The following is a 14027-nucleotide window of genomic DNA, read 5'->3' on the forward strand; positions in this document are numbered from 1 at the left end:
ACAAAAAGACGGATAGGTTTGGTGGAAGGCAAGTTGCTGATACTATATTCCGTAAACATGAAATTGTCCCACCGAAATGATTCTGAATGCATATGGCACAATCCTAAGGGAAAAGGTTGGTGAAGAACATTTTTAGGGGCCAGAAAACTTAGTGAGTAGCTAGTCTTGATTAGGAAACCACTGGCTGGAGGATGGAGGCCCCACGTGGCCTTGGGAGCACAGTTCATGCTGAGAGGGAAGACGCTGGGCAGCTCTGTGTCAGCCGGTGGGCCGAGCTGGGCTTCGTGACACAGAAAGTGGGGAGGTTACACGGCTCACGGTTTAGACCCTCAGTTATATTTTCGCCGTGTGGACTTGGAAACCGGAACTCCATCATTTATTTGTGGTTGGGACTTGGTGCAATTTACTCAACTTCGCTGAGCCTCCACTTTTACTTCCCTGTCTGTAGAATGGAGATAATGATACCTTCCCCTCGGTGGTACTGTGAGAAAATAAATGAGATAGATCAGGGTTTATGAGGTGTCCTCTCCTTTCACTTATAATTCTACCTTTTGGTGAGTGGTTTTACAAAAGATAACTGTCAAGAACGAAGTGTGTTTAGGTTAGCTAGTTGTTATTCCCCCGTAGGCCCAGTTAGTAAATTGAGGAAGATAAGATTCTTGATGTTCTGGACATCTGTCATATAATCCAGATCAATAAAGAGCCATTTAGCCTCTGGTGCTGACTGTGCTGAGCCCTGAGTGGTCTCACGCCCAGTGACCACCTCCTTACTCACAGTGTAAGGGGTAATGAGGGTGCCTGCCTCACAGTGCTGTTGCAAGGATTCTATGATAAAATGCCAGAGGTGAGTGAGGAGAGGTCAGGAGAGAAGAGGCCTTGTGGTCCCAGGAGCAGGAGGCCCCGATGGTCCTGCTCTTGACTGTTAACCTCTGTAGGTTTCTGTCTTCAAAACAGTGCCTAGACAGAGGGCCCTCAGCTTCTATCTAGTGTAAGGGCTGAGAGTGCTTTCTGCCCTAGACTGCCTGGACTTGGGTGCTGGCTCTGGAGTTACCAGCTAAGTGCCCTCACCGAATTACTTCTCTGGGCCTGTTTGCTCATCCGCATAATTACAGTATTGATGCTTACCTATATGATTTTTCTGAGGATTAAATAAGTTTATGTGTATAAACTGGTTGGCTCATAGCAGTTAGTACACATTGACTTTGATTATTAGATGCTGATGGTTATTATTGTGGAACTTTCCTCAATGCTGGATTTCGGGCACATCCTTGTTTGCTGAATGCACTGGAGAAGATATAGAACCGTGAGGCCTGGAAGCCGTTTTAGGATAATGAATTCCACAGTCCTAGAGCCAAAAGTTCTCACAGTTACCCCAGCCAGCAGCCTTGGAAGTAATGCCTAGACCAAAGTTAGGAAAAAGTTATAGGAGATTCTTGTTTCTTTATGGCAGTCTGGCAATATCGGTTTATATTCTCTGATGTACTTTGTGGAAAAAAGGAAAAAAGAATGTTTTTCTATTACTTTTTTCCTTCCAACCCATCTTCATTGCCAAACTCACAATCAATCAATACATCCTTCATGAATCTTACTACAATGAAATGAAGAACATATTTTCATTTTATAATCAAGCTGTATGGTCTAGTGGTTGAAACTACATGTTTTGGAGTTTACTGCATCTGAGTTTGATTTGAAGCAATTTGCTTGAACTCTGAGAGTCCATTTCTTCATCTTTGAAATGGGCTAATGAGGGTGCTTGCCTTGCAGTGCTATTGCAAGGATTCTATGATAAAATGCCAGAAAGTTCTCAGCATAGGATCTGGAATTTACTAATCATTCAGTAAGTATTGATTTCTACAATGTTTCAAAAATATTGCCAAGGGGAACTTGGCAATATAGGCGTCACCGTGAAGTTGTGAAAAGCTGGCTCGCCCTGAGATTGGAAGGCCCACAGCCCTCACCTCAAAAAACCCAAAACCCAGGAGGTGTTTCAGCAGAGCAGAGCCCGCCCTTCCAGCGTGTCTTCCTCTGGGTCAGGGTCCAGAAAGCCAGTAGCAGGGCTGGCTACATAATTTGCAGGGCCCAGCGCAAAATGAAAACGCAGGCCTTCTTGTTCAAACAACGTTAAGAATTTCAAGATGGCATCAGCAAAGCATGAAACCAAGTGTTTAGCCCCTCTGAGCCTGGGTCCCATGCAGTGCTCAGGCTGCATGCCCCGAAGTCAGCCCTGGTGAGGAGGGAGGGGGGTGTGCTGAGAACGGGGTGGGGGGGTACCCTGCCTTAGAATAAAAGTGTTGATTTAGAGCACAAAGGGCCCACACTGCTATCCCACGTCATCGGAACACCCACGTTATAAACCTGCTTCTTGAGAGGTGTGCCCCACACTGCGTGCAGGGCGCGCAAGCAAGTGGCTGCTCATTTGTTGAACTTCCTGGTTGCCAAAAGCGAGGCCAGCAATTTAGGGCCGTGGTACTAGATAACACTGACAGGCTGTTTCCAGCTCAGGGTGCTGTATTTAGGGTTAATCCCGGTTTATGAGAGGAGTAGCAGGGACATGTGAAAGACAAGACGCCTTGGAAGGACTCCATGTTGCAGCCTTGACTCCTAATAAAACGGGCTGTCCGCACCAATCCCTGGCACAGCTTCCCACGGTACATCAGCCCAAGGAGGCGGCAGAGGCCCGCTGCCAGCGGCTCCGTACTCACTTCACTGCTGTGGCTGAAGCACCAGCGCTGACTCCTGGGCGCTGTCAGGCCTGCAGCAAATGCCCGGCCCAGGGAAGGGAGCAAGGGCTGTGTGGGAAAATGTGCCTGGAAAAGTGGGAGGGGCTGGAGGGAAGGGATGGGGGAATGACACAGAGCAGGGCAAGTTACTAATCAGCACTGGGCTAGGGGAGCCTGCCAGCCAGGAGCCCTCACCCCCTCCCAAGCTGCCAGAAGCCCAGTGGAGGAACTGCTATGTGAACTCCAAGTAAGTGTTCTCTCAGGCAGTTTGTTAGAGCAATTGTTAGAAAACAGGACGCAGGTTGCAGTCGGGAATAATGCACCACATGATCCAAAGTCCTTTCAAAAACACCAATGATGGGTGGTGCATTAGTTAATCTCTGGAACATGAGGGAGGGTTTTTAAATTCTGCCAAACATGGGGTTCCCTCCCCACCTTATGTCAAGAGCTGCACAAATAAAGACATATCCCTGTACCTTCGAATGTCGCTTTGACCCTTGAAACGAATTGACAAGGCCCAGCACAATTCATCCCCAATCCTTTGTTGCAGCATCCAGGCGACTGAGGTGGGCAGCTGCGTCAGGGAGTGGAGTGTGCTAAACCAGGTTTGCAGGGGTCTGAAATGCAGGTGTGTGGCTCTGAGCTTAATGTGCCTTGGAAATTTTTCTACAGGGCATAGTCTGTGCAGAGCAGGATTGGGAAAATGTGCCTGTACTTGACACTTGCTGTGAGGTTGACATCTAGGCCTCTTGTGGAAAGGACAGCAGGTCTTAGTGGATGGGTAGTGCGGGGATAGCTGGAACTGTGCTAACCTCTTCTTCTCCTTTGTAACTTTGTCTCCAAGAGCCTCCAGGGGCTTTTACAGAACTTTTACTGCTGCCAAGAAGGAGCTGGTAAGCATTTCTGAGGCTTTTGGGTTTGCAAGTTTTGGGTTGTTTCTCTGCTCATTTTTCAGGAATTACTATCTTGAAAAATATTTTTAGAGCATTTTGCTTCAAAGAATTCTGCTCCCTTAACACAGAAATTTATGGCTGACATAGACTATATAAAACTCTTAGAACTCTTCTGAATAAAGATGCTCAGGACCATAACAAATAGGATGAACCCAGGGAAGATTTGCTTTTAAATCATTCTGTGACTGAAAGCTCTTTAATAAATTCTCTGATGAAAGATTACTGAAGAAAATTCTTTTGGATGGGTTTGAACATCCAAAAATTAAATATCATAATTTACACTCACATTTACAAATATTTTTTTCTTAAAGTGAGAGACTAATGTAAGTCAGGACAACCAACTATGTCATCTGTTAAAATAGGTATGTTTTTATGTCGGTTGTTTATCATAAGGAGCACAGTGAATTGCAGAGCTTTTTCAATCGAGCCCTGTTGCCCAGAGGAACTGTGAAGTGGATCAAACCCAGGAAAGAGGTCAGGTTCAAAGGGAGGGGTCTGGGTGGGCTCTGCCTGGCTGGCAGCTGGTAGAACCAGCTATCCTTACCTCAGGGTCACTTGGTCCCTAGAACTGACCCTTTGCAAGGTGAGCAGGGGAGAGCAAGGCAGAAGAGGAATTTATTGATGGGCTGATGATAATTTATTTACTTTAGCATGTAACGATGATCATTTTGATGATCTCTGGACTTCTGCTATTATAAACAATGTTACAATGAATAACCCTGTATGTATGCCTCTGCCTACTTTTGGACTTACAAATCCTTAGAAGAGCCAAATTCTTACCTAGTCGATGCTTATATGCATTTAAAACTGCCGATTTGCCTTCCAAAGGGGTTGAACCAATTTATAAACATGCCAGAACCTTATGAAAATATGTTACCTCACACACATGCCAATACAGCACGCAATTCAACTTTCTGACCTTGATTCACCTGTTAGGTGAAAATGGCATCTCAGGTTAGTAGTGATTTGTATGTATATTTTCTTTATACATGAAGAAAATGATCCCTTTGTCTATTATCTATATTGCAGATACTTTTCCTGATTTCTTAGCTTTTCTGTTACCCTTTTATTTTTGGTACTGGTTCTGTATTTTACAGAAATTTTAAATTCTCATGCAGTAACATTTTCAGTCATACCCAATGTGCTAATTTTTCAGAAGGCTGTGAGAACATTCTGGGGTAATATGCAGGAAAATGCCAGGCATCCAGGGCCTGACCAATCACCCTCCGTGTGCCCTTCCTGCCTGGAGCACATTTTCCTTAGCACAGTGCTTTCCAGAAACACCCGGACAGCTTTCGCACATCCACTGTTTCATCCTCCACCCACTGTCCAGGGTGTCCAGTTGCCTTGGGTGGGGTTCCCGAGACCTGGGCTCTGCGGTGGCAGCGCTCCTTGGGTGATGCCCCCAGCATCTGTGAGCAGGTGGGGAAGCAGGAAGGAGGAACAGTTGGGCTGAGCTGCAGTTACAGCCCAGACCCCAGCCACAGGGAGCTCTGGCGTTGGGACAACCCTTCAGACACGTCCCACGAGAGGAGAAGTGGCGCAGCCATGCGCCCCACAGAGCCCTGAGGTTGCGTGGGAGTTACCTCCAGGGGAAAGGTGGGAGGGGAGCTTCCTGAGGGCAGAGCAGCTCCCTTCAGCTAAGATCATTCCTGAGGAGGAACCCGGCTCTGAGCTGTCAGCTGCAGCCACACCCTTGGGAAAGAGGCCCTGGCTTTGAAGGGAGGACCTGGTGACTCGCCTCAGTCCTCACACCACGGATGTGTGACTTCGGCTGCCCCTCTTTCCCCTGGAGTCTAGTCCAAGGGGCTCACTGGCCTCCGTGCGCGTGCTTTGCCAGCTTAGGCTCTCTTCAGTTTGGAGTGGTTTAAATACCTTTTCAGTGACATGGGGAACAGTCACTGGCCAGGAGCACAGTCATTGGCCGGAGTGAGCATTTCCCCTCCTCCCTCTTCCCCCTTGGGGTCTTCATGATTCTGACACATTGCATGGAGATTTGAAGTACAGTAAAAAGCTCCCATGATTGCAAATAAAGTGAACCAGACACAGTAATTAAAGAAATTAATATGGCTGCAAATTTAGGGCTTTTAGGAGATTTTGGCTTATGTGTTTCAGCAATGAAGGAAGGAGAAACACGATTACATTTAATTCGTTCAAGGTCCCAGGAGGCCTTGCTTTTCCATGCCTGTTACCCACCAAACACCCTCAAACCGCGGGGCTGGGAACTCCTTTCTGGATGGTCTGATAGGCATTGCAAATCTGCTCAGAAGTTCCTTTTCAGAGCCCACAATAGTGTGCCTAGGAAAACATCACCACATGTTCTTCGTGCCATTTCCTTTTTCAGGGCGGCTGGCTCTTACTGGGATCAGGTTTGGCTTGCTTTGGCTCCTGGCCACGAGCTTCTCCTGGGCCTGGAACAGGGCACACAGTGAAGAGGGGAGCTGGTGGCAGATGTCGCTGGTGCCCTGCACACATCCCCTGTGCAGGCACTGTCCTGCAGGCTGCCATGGCCTGGCTCTGTCCTCAGAGCTCATGAGCCTAGAAGCAGCTCTTAGTCGGGAACTATGGGTAAATTATGTGCCTCTGCGCCCCTGGGGTGGGGCAACTCTGACACTTGCCATATGCTGTCATGTAGGGGCTCTCGTACAACTGAGTCCCAGTTGCATACAGTGAAATCTTCCTTGCTAACACTCTGTACCCTGGCTTGTTTCCTTCCTTCCTCCGTCCACCTCACTCTCTGATTCCCCTTATCCTATTTCATGGAACCACTTCCCCACTGAACTACTAGCATTCAAATTCTTATCTGCCGCAAGCAGGCCAGTTTCAGGGTGTTAAAGTTGCCAGGCAAAGGGTTCCATCTGAGAAATCACGCCCAAAAGTGTATGTTCTGTCTCCTCCCCCATCTTCTCCACCCACAGGAAAAACAAACCACCATGAAACACAAGCAAACAAGAACAATAAAAATCTTGGGACACCTGTTATATTGCCCACAAGAGATTTGTCCTAATTGACTGGATTAGTCTGCAAATGTATTAGTTCTGTCGTGGCTGGATCCCAGCCATCCTACCCACTGATGCCTACCTTGCAGTTCACACAATCTGCTTGATTCCTAACATCACACCTGTACACTATCAGACTAAACCCCCAGGGACTGGAGAGAAAGGGGGTCTTTGGCAAGGAGTCCAAAATGACCTCCAGCCACCCAGGACCTGGTTCTGATAACTCCATGTAATTTTCAGTGTGCAATCATTTTCTTTATGTCCTTATCAATACTCTGAGCTGATAAAGATTAAAAGGGACAAAACAGGGCATGAGAGCTTTACAACTCCTACTGGAGTTGCAGTGTATTTTCCTACCGTCCGTTTGATTGGAAATTTAAATCATCTCACATTTCAGGAAATTGGTAGCCTCATAAGATACGGAATCTGACAGTTTATGGCTCAATCTGTATCTTGCTGTCTTTAAAGGAAAGGTAGTAAAAATTGAAATTAAGGAAAACAAATAAATACCATAGTCCTCTGATGGTGCATTTTATAATTATCACATCTGCTGCAAAGTGCCTGAAAAATGGCTCTGGAAGGCTGCCGGCGCTGCAGAATGGCTCACACAGTGAAGAGTTGCTGGGCAGGAAAGGATGCAGGATAATGAGCTTTTTGCACGAGTTGAACCTTGCATCTGTGAGTGTTACTGGCCCTTTTTCCTTTTGTTCTTGGTGTAGTTGCTTTGCATCTTTGGACGCATGTGAGATTCCTGTCCTTCCAGGCCAGTGCCCTGGGATTGCCGGGTCACAGCTCAGAAAGGAAATGGGCAGAAACAGTCAGCAGGGTTGATGTGTGCGCCCCCTGAGGGAGAGGTTGGGGCAAGATAAGGCACAGAGCAGCAGCTCTCGCTTGTGAAATCACTGTTCGCTTTGATCCAGGAGGACAAATAAAAAATTTGAGGTTTGATTATATTATTTAAAATTGTAATCATGGAAAAAGATTAATTAATAATAAGGTAATGGGTATGTTTATTATGTGCCAGCCACTATGTTTAGCGCTTTATGCGGAATATTTCATTTCATTCTAACATCCTTCAGAAGTTATTATTCCCATTTGAAATCAAGGCTTCGAGGGAACACAGGACTTGCCAGTGGAATGAATGGGTTTGGCCCTGCTCTGCAGTGTTTGGATCTGAGCTGGGCCACAGCCACTCCAGCCCAGCTTTTCCCAGCCAGTGAAGAGAATGGTGGGATGAGCCCCTGCTCCCTGCCCCCTGGCGGCCTTCCTCCAGGGCCCAGAACCTGGCCAGCTCCCCTGCACTCCGGGGCACTCCCATCTACCTGGTTTGCGGTGGAATCCTTCCTGCTCAGTAAGACGTAAACAGCTCACAGTGCTTGACCGACCCATCCCCCAAGGGTTCTGCATTTTCACCTGGACCCACATACTAAAACCAGGGGGCTAATGGACCAACCCCAAGACACGAGGGGGACTGAGTGGTGGGAGAAGAAGGGTGGTTGGAAGGCTAGAGCTATGTATTCGTTTGGGTTCCTCCGTAGCCAGTTTGGAGCCAGCAATTCAGTTGGGAGGTGAAGGAGCCCCAGGCAAAGGACTGAAGGAATAAAACAGGAAAGCGGGGGAGTCACTAAAGCCTGCTTTATCAAGCAGTTACCTCTGGGGGCTGCTGGAGCTTCCTCCCCACTGGAGAATCCTGTTCAGGCGGTGAGGGAGCTTGGGTGTTTCCACGCTGCACCCTTGGACATGGGTTGAGGGAGGCTTGGCTGAGGAATGTGAATTCTCTTCCGCTGCTGGCCCGCCAAACAGGCAGGAAAGCGGGCTTCGGTGGTGGTCGGGGAAAGCCCTCAGGCAGGGAAATGCAGGTGCTGGCACTTGGAAATGAGGCTGGAAATTACTGACTGGAAAGGACAAGGGGATGTGGGAAGGGCACTGGGGCTCTGCCTGACCTGCCTCAGGCCACCCTGGGCTCCTTGTTAAGAGTTTCCACAGGCTCTCAAGTCAGGCAGGAGTTTCATCCCGAATAGGCATCCCACTTAGCCCCGTGTACATAAACCAGCATGTATTTCCTTCCTAGGCCCAGATAGTAAAAGAACAAACTGGTCTTGGATCCAAATTGAGACTGTGTGTGTCTGTGTGTGTGTGTGTGTACGTGCATATGAAGGTGGTGGTGGTTATATGTCTCCTAAACACTGGAGGAAATAATGAAAAACTACCTGTTTGGTGTGGGTTAAGTATTTTCTATAGCTTCCCTTTTCTCCCTAAGAAGCTTTGATTTAAAGGCTGCAAGATCCTATTATTGCTTCGAAGTCTCTGTATAACACAATTGGAATTGTCTACCGCTCTGCATGACAGCAACCAACTCTAGGTGTTCTACTTTTTAATGCACATACTTATTCAAGTGACAATGGGGCAGGGTCCTGGCGTGTTATTCTGTATGACTACTTTAAATGATAGTTCCAGCACTTTTTTTCCACTCATTCTAATGAGCCCTTTGTAATGGTAATGGTAGCAAGCATCCTGTACAGAGAGAACTTTGAAGCCTCTATATGCCCCTGCAAATGATTTTTTAAAAGAAACAAAATAACTAATTCATTCACCAAACAGCTGTTTCTGAAAAGAATGGTTATCTGGCTGAATTCAAAGTTCCCCTTCATCTGCAAATTAATTTGTGTGTGTGTGTGTGTGCAGTCCAGATGGATACCAGCATTGTTATCAATTAACAAAAAATAGGCACTGGGACAATTTCTAAATAGTATGTCTGTACTGGCCATCTGTGGAGATTTGGGGAAGATTGGTCTTTACAGAATATATTTCCTCCCTATTTTGTGGGAATTTCCCCAAGGTGTGTGAGCATTTGTAGCCGGTCTTCCCTCCCCCAGGGTGGTCATGTGAGCTAGGCCTGGCCAATCAGAAGCTCCAGCTGCTTTCATGCCTTGAGCCAGCAATGCAAAGAGAAAGTGTTGGTGCACATCTCCCTTGGGAATAGTGAGGGTAATGGTGAGTATACATTGGTGACAGTCACACTGCTAGCATCCAGATGTGAAGGTGGTGTGGCAGATTTTGTTTCCTGTTTCTTGGCCCTCTGGATTACCTCTGTCTATTCATTTAAAAGTATTTTTATTGAGTGACTGTTCTGAGCCAGCTGCTGTTTTAGATACTGGAGTTAGATAAGTGAATAAAACAGATGAAGTCCCTGGGATAGTTTATAAAAATAAGAAATTCTTCTCCCTGCATCTAGGACCCTGCAAAGGCATGTGATGCCTTCCAACAAGAAGCAAAGTCTATTTTTTCTACTCGAATCTGGGTTGGATGGGAGCATTGTTACAAATGTGACTCCCGCAGAGGCCTGAAATGCGTTAGAACTCTGAGCATCACATGAACAAGCTAGCCAGCTAGAGGATAAGAGGTCACATGGAACAGAAATAAGACAGCCCAGCCAAGAGCTGGTCAGCCTTCTGCTGACCCAGTGAAGGAATGTAGAATTACTCCCAGTGGAGTAAGCTTCTGTCAAGATCTATCAAAGCTACCCCAGAACTGAGAACCACCCAGCTCAGCCCAGTTCAAATTGCCAAATTGTAGAATTAGGAGCTAAATAAATGGTTCTGTGTTTAGCCACTACATTTTGTAGTGGTTTATTACTCAGCAAGAGTCCAGCGGTACAGTCTCTACTTTCATGGCATTTACATTCTAGTGGGGTAGATTGTCTATGCAAATGTATACCGTAGTCTCAGCTTGTGAAAACTGTTATAAACATTTTAAAAAGAGAAGAGGCATAGAACAGTCGAGGAAGAGTTTTCTGGAAAAAATTCTTGAGTGATGTGAGGGACTGAATGTCAGAGCAGGTTTTTCAAAGAGGGGACAGTAAATGCAAATGCCCTGAGGTAGGAACATGTCTGGTGCATGTGGGGGAAGGTGAAAGAAGGCCAGTTGTGAGATGAGAGAGAAAGAGGGTAGGAAATGAAATAGGAGAGGCAGCCGGGGGCCAGTAATCACTGCAAGGTGGATCAATGCATCCATGTTTCATGGCGACAGGATCTTTTGAGACACATGAGGCATCTGAGCAGCACCAGCTCTAAGGAGGAAATGATCAAGAAGGCAAAAACGAGCAGGTCCAGCACTGCACAAAAGTGGCAGAAAAGAGGGGAAGGTAGTGAAGCAGTTGGGAAAAAAATACTAAAAATATAATGAACCACTAAGTTCATTTCTCTACCATGAGCTCTTAGCTCCCTCGGTACAAATCACCAACTTTGTGGATTTTTTTTTTCCAGGAAACTTTAAAATCCATCTCAGCTGCTGTTTGCTGACCTGTTTGCCCATTCTTCCCTCATCTCCTCTCATGTGGCGATGTGTGCATAAGAAGGGACACTATTTTTTAATTTTAGTCCAGGCGTATGTAATTAGGAAGATAAATCTGTTACGTGAATCAATCCTTGACTCATTCTAAAATCAAACTGAAAGTTTTGATTTAGTATCCAAGTCATTGTACCCTTCCACTGTGAGACATTGTACTGAATCTTCTGCATTGTTTTCAAGTTACACATTATAAACAGAACAAAATTAATGCAACATATGTGACCATGGGTTCCCATGTGTCAGCAGTCCAGCACTGCACGGTTAGCTTCCTTCATCCAAAGCCCTTCCAGCATGAATCCAGGTACCATTTAGTTTTGTAACATAGTAATTTAATAAAGAATAGCCTGGTATTCTAAAACGGCTGATCCACTGTGACCATTCCTGGTGGTACGAGACTTTCAGCACCAAGTGGCAAGTGAGGGCCAGGGGGTGGTGCAGAGTGGTTTCTGAGAGAATGTGCCAAGGGCCAGAGTGGTAACGTGGGTCCAAGCACAGTGGCAAGGCAAAAGAGACCCAGAATGGCCATCTGAAATTAGATGTGAGAGCTGCAAGATGGGGACTCCATGGGAAAACCAAAGTGGGGGACCACACAGTGGATTGAAGGGTAGTCTGAGGTGAACAGGGGCCAGAAAACAGGCCCCTCTGTTCTTTGCTCAGTGCTTAGGCAGGTAAGATACCAAGAAGGAGCTAGAGGGGATGAGGAATGCTTTTCCAGGGAAGAAAGTTTGAATGTGGGTCTAGAGGGCTGGGGTCTCTCCTAGTGCCCCAGGATTGCTCAGGGAGAAGACTGGGATAGACGGGGGCAAAGAATGTGCAGCCTCACAGTGCTGAATGGAGAGCTCATTTAGGACAGTTCTGGCAACCAGATGGCTGTGGATACTGCAATGGGGCCCCAGGTGCTGTAGGTCCGTCACCACGTACGTGGTTTCAGCTTGCACAGCTCCAGAGACAGGGCGGTCCAGGGAACATCTGTGATGGCAGAGGTGTTCTGTGTGCGTGGTATTAGGGTAGCCACATGCAGCAACTGAGCCCTTGAAATGTGGCTGAGGTGACTACAGAGCTGAATTTTAAACTTTATTTGATTTTAATTAATTAAAATATGAATTTGAATAACCACATGTAGTTAGTGGCTACCAACCCTGTTGGGCAGCACCATTCTAGAACTTTTTTTTTCAGGGCCTCTGCCCCTGATCTGGTGATGGAAATATTATGGAAGGCCAGGGACCCCATGAAAGCAGAGACTTCTGTTTTATTCTAAGACCCAGAACAAAGTCTGGCACAGGGTAGGTGCTCAATAAACACTTGCTGAGGGCATTAATTACTTAATAAGGACAACCAATCACGCATATCCCTCTTAGATCAATCATCATTTCCAAAATTGTACCCAACTGCCAGTATTAGGTTTTCCTTCTGGGAATGACTCCTGGCTCTGGGATGATCTATAAAACTGATCTTTGAAAACCCCATGCTAAGGACAGGACCTGGACAGAGTCTCCATCCTATCTTCAAATAATTCTCTCACCTCAGGCTTAGTCATTATATATTTTAAAAGGTGTTTATTCTTTGCAACACTTACAGAAAATAGTATTGAAAAACTAAGCTAACACATTGGAAATTCACTCCCTTTCAGAGGACCACTGGTCTAGTTTCTTACCGCGTGAAAATAGTCACAATGGCTATCATTGATTAGGTACCACCCACTATGTGCCAGGCACAAAGCTAGATACTTGTCAATTGTATTTTTAATCCTTATGACAATCCTACAAGCAAAAATCTCCATCTCCACATTATATAAATGAGGAAGCTAAGGCTCAGAGATCTTTCATTTTCCTTTCCAAGGTCACACAAATCCAAGTTGTTGAACCGTGTGCCTCCAAAGCCCATATGTGCTTTCCACCACACCACACTGACTCGAGAGCTGTGGTAATATAGTAAAGAAATAAAGTGCAGTGCAGATTGCTACTTTTGAGAATATATAACTCTGAAGAAAATAACTCATTATCAGAACAAGTTCCTTCTTCCCCCAGCCCAATTTTAATTATGCATGCCACAGAGAAATGACAGCCACCGAAACACAGGCCTGCCCCGTGGAAGAGGTGGTATTTCTCCTAGATGAGGAATTGCCCCAAGTAGGTAATAAATCTGAGAGAGCTTTGCAAAGGATACCTACTGAGAAGAAAGATAAGACTTTCCATGGGAAACTGGAGAAGAGGGGTGGATAATTGTTGTGGTAAGTTTATTTATGTTGTCACTTTGAGCTTTTATGGGAAGTCCTAAAAGCCACATCTCTGGAGCTGGAAACTTGGCAGGAAGACAAAAGAAAATGTCCCATTTCTATCCAAGTGGTTACTCACACGATGGCCGGAAATGGTTGAACCTTGTAATCAAAAGGGGGAATGAGCTAAGAATCAAGTGCAGATGACTCTGTTGTCCATCACTTTCTGCCAGCTTGCAGCACCTATTGGGCAGTGGTGGTGAGTTGGCATGAGGGGCGCAGTCCAGTGCTTTGCTTCGTTTTCCTCAGGGCTTAGCTGACAGAGACCACCAAGCTGTGCAAAGCCAGACTCCGTAGGGCATTGTTACAGATGACTCAGAGATGGTTAAGAAAGAGTAGACCTCGAGGTCACAGGTCCAGTTTTCCTTTTGCATGAATTAGAAAGCATTCCAGAGGGGTGGAATGAGTTGCCAGAGGACCCAGGCCCGTCTCCAGCATCCAAGTTCAATCCGTTTTGAATGATGCTGCTCTTGAGAACCCATCTGACCATGCTCCCCATTGCTTCGCTCCCCTCCTCCAACCCAGAATTTTTGTCAGGTTCTTTATTTGCCTCAGTACTTTCCTGGGGGCATAATTATGCACAGATTTCATCCTGAAAAAATGCTCACCTGCTATTTGTCATCAGCACTGCCCTTTTCCCAACCACTGTCAGCTCCAGAACCCACTGTGTCTCAGGCATGTAGAGACTACAGTTGGATAAGCCTATGAGACAAACCGTAACTTACTCTGG

This window comes from Manis javanica, chromosome 14 (genome assembly GCF_040802235.1).
Source record: "Manis javanica isolate MJ-LG chromosome 14, MJ_LKY, whole genome shotgun sequence".
Lineage (NCBI taxonomy): Eukaryota > Metazoa > Chordata > Mammalia > Pholidota > Manidae > Manis > Manis javanica.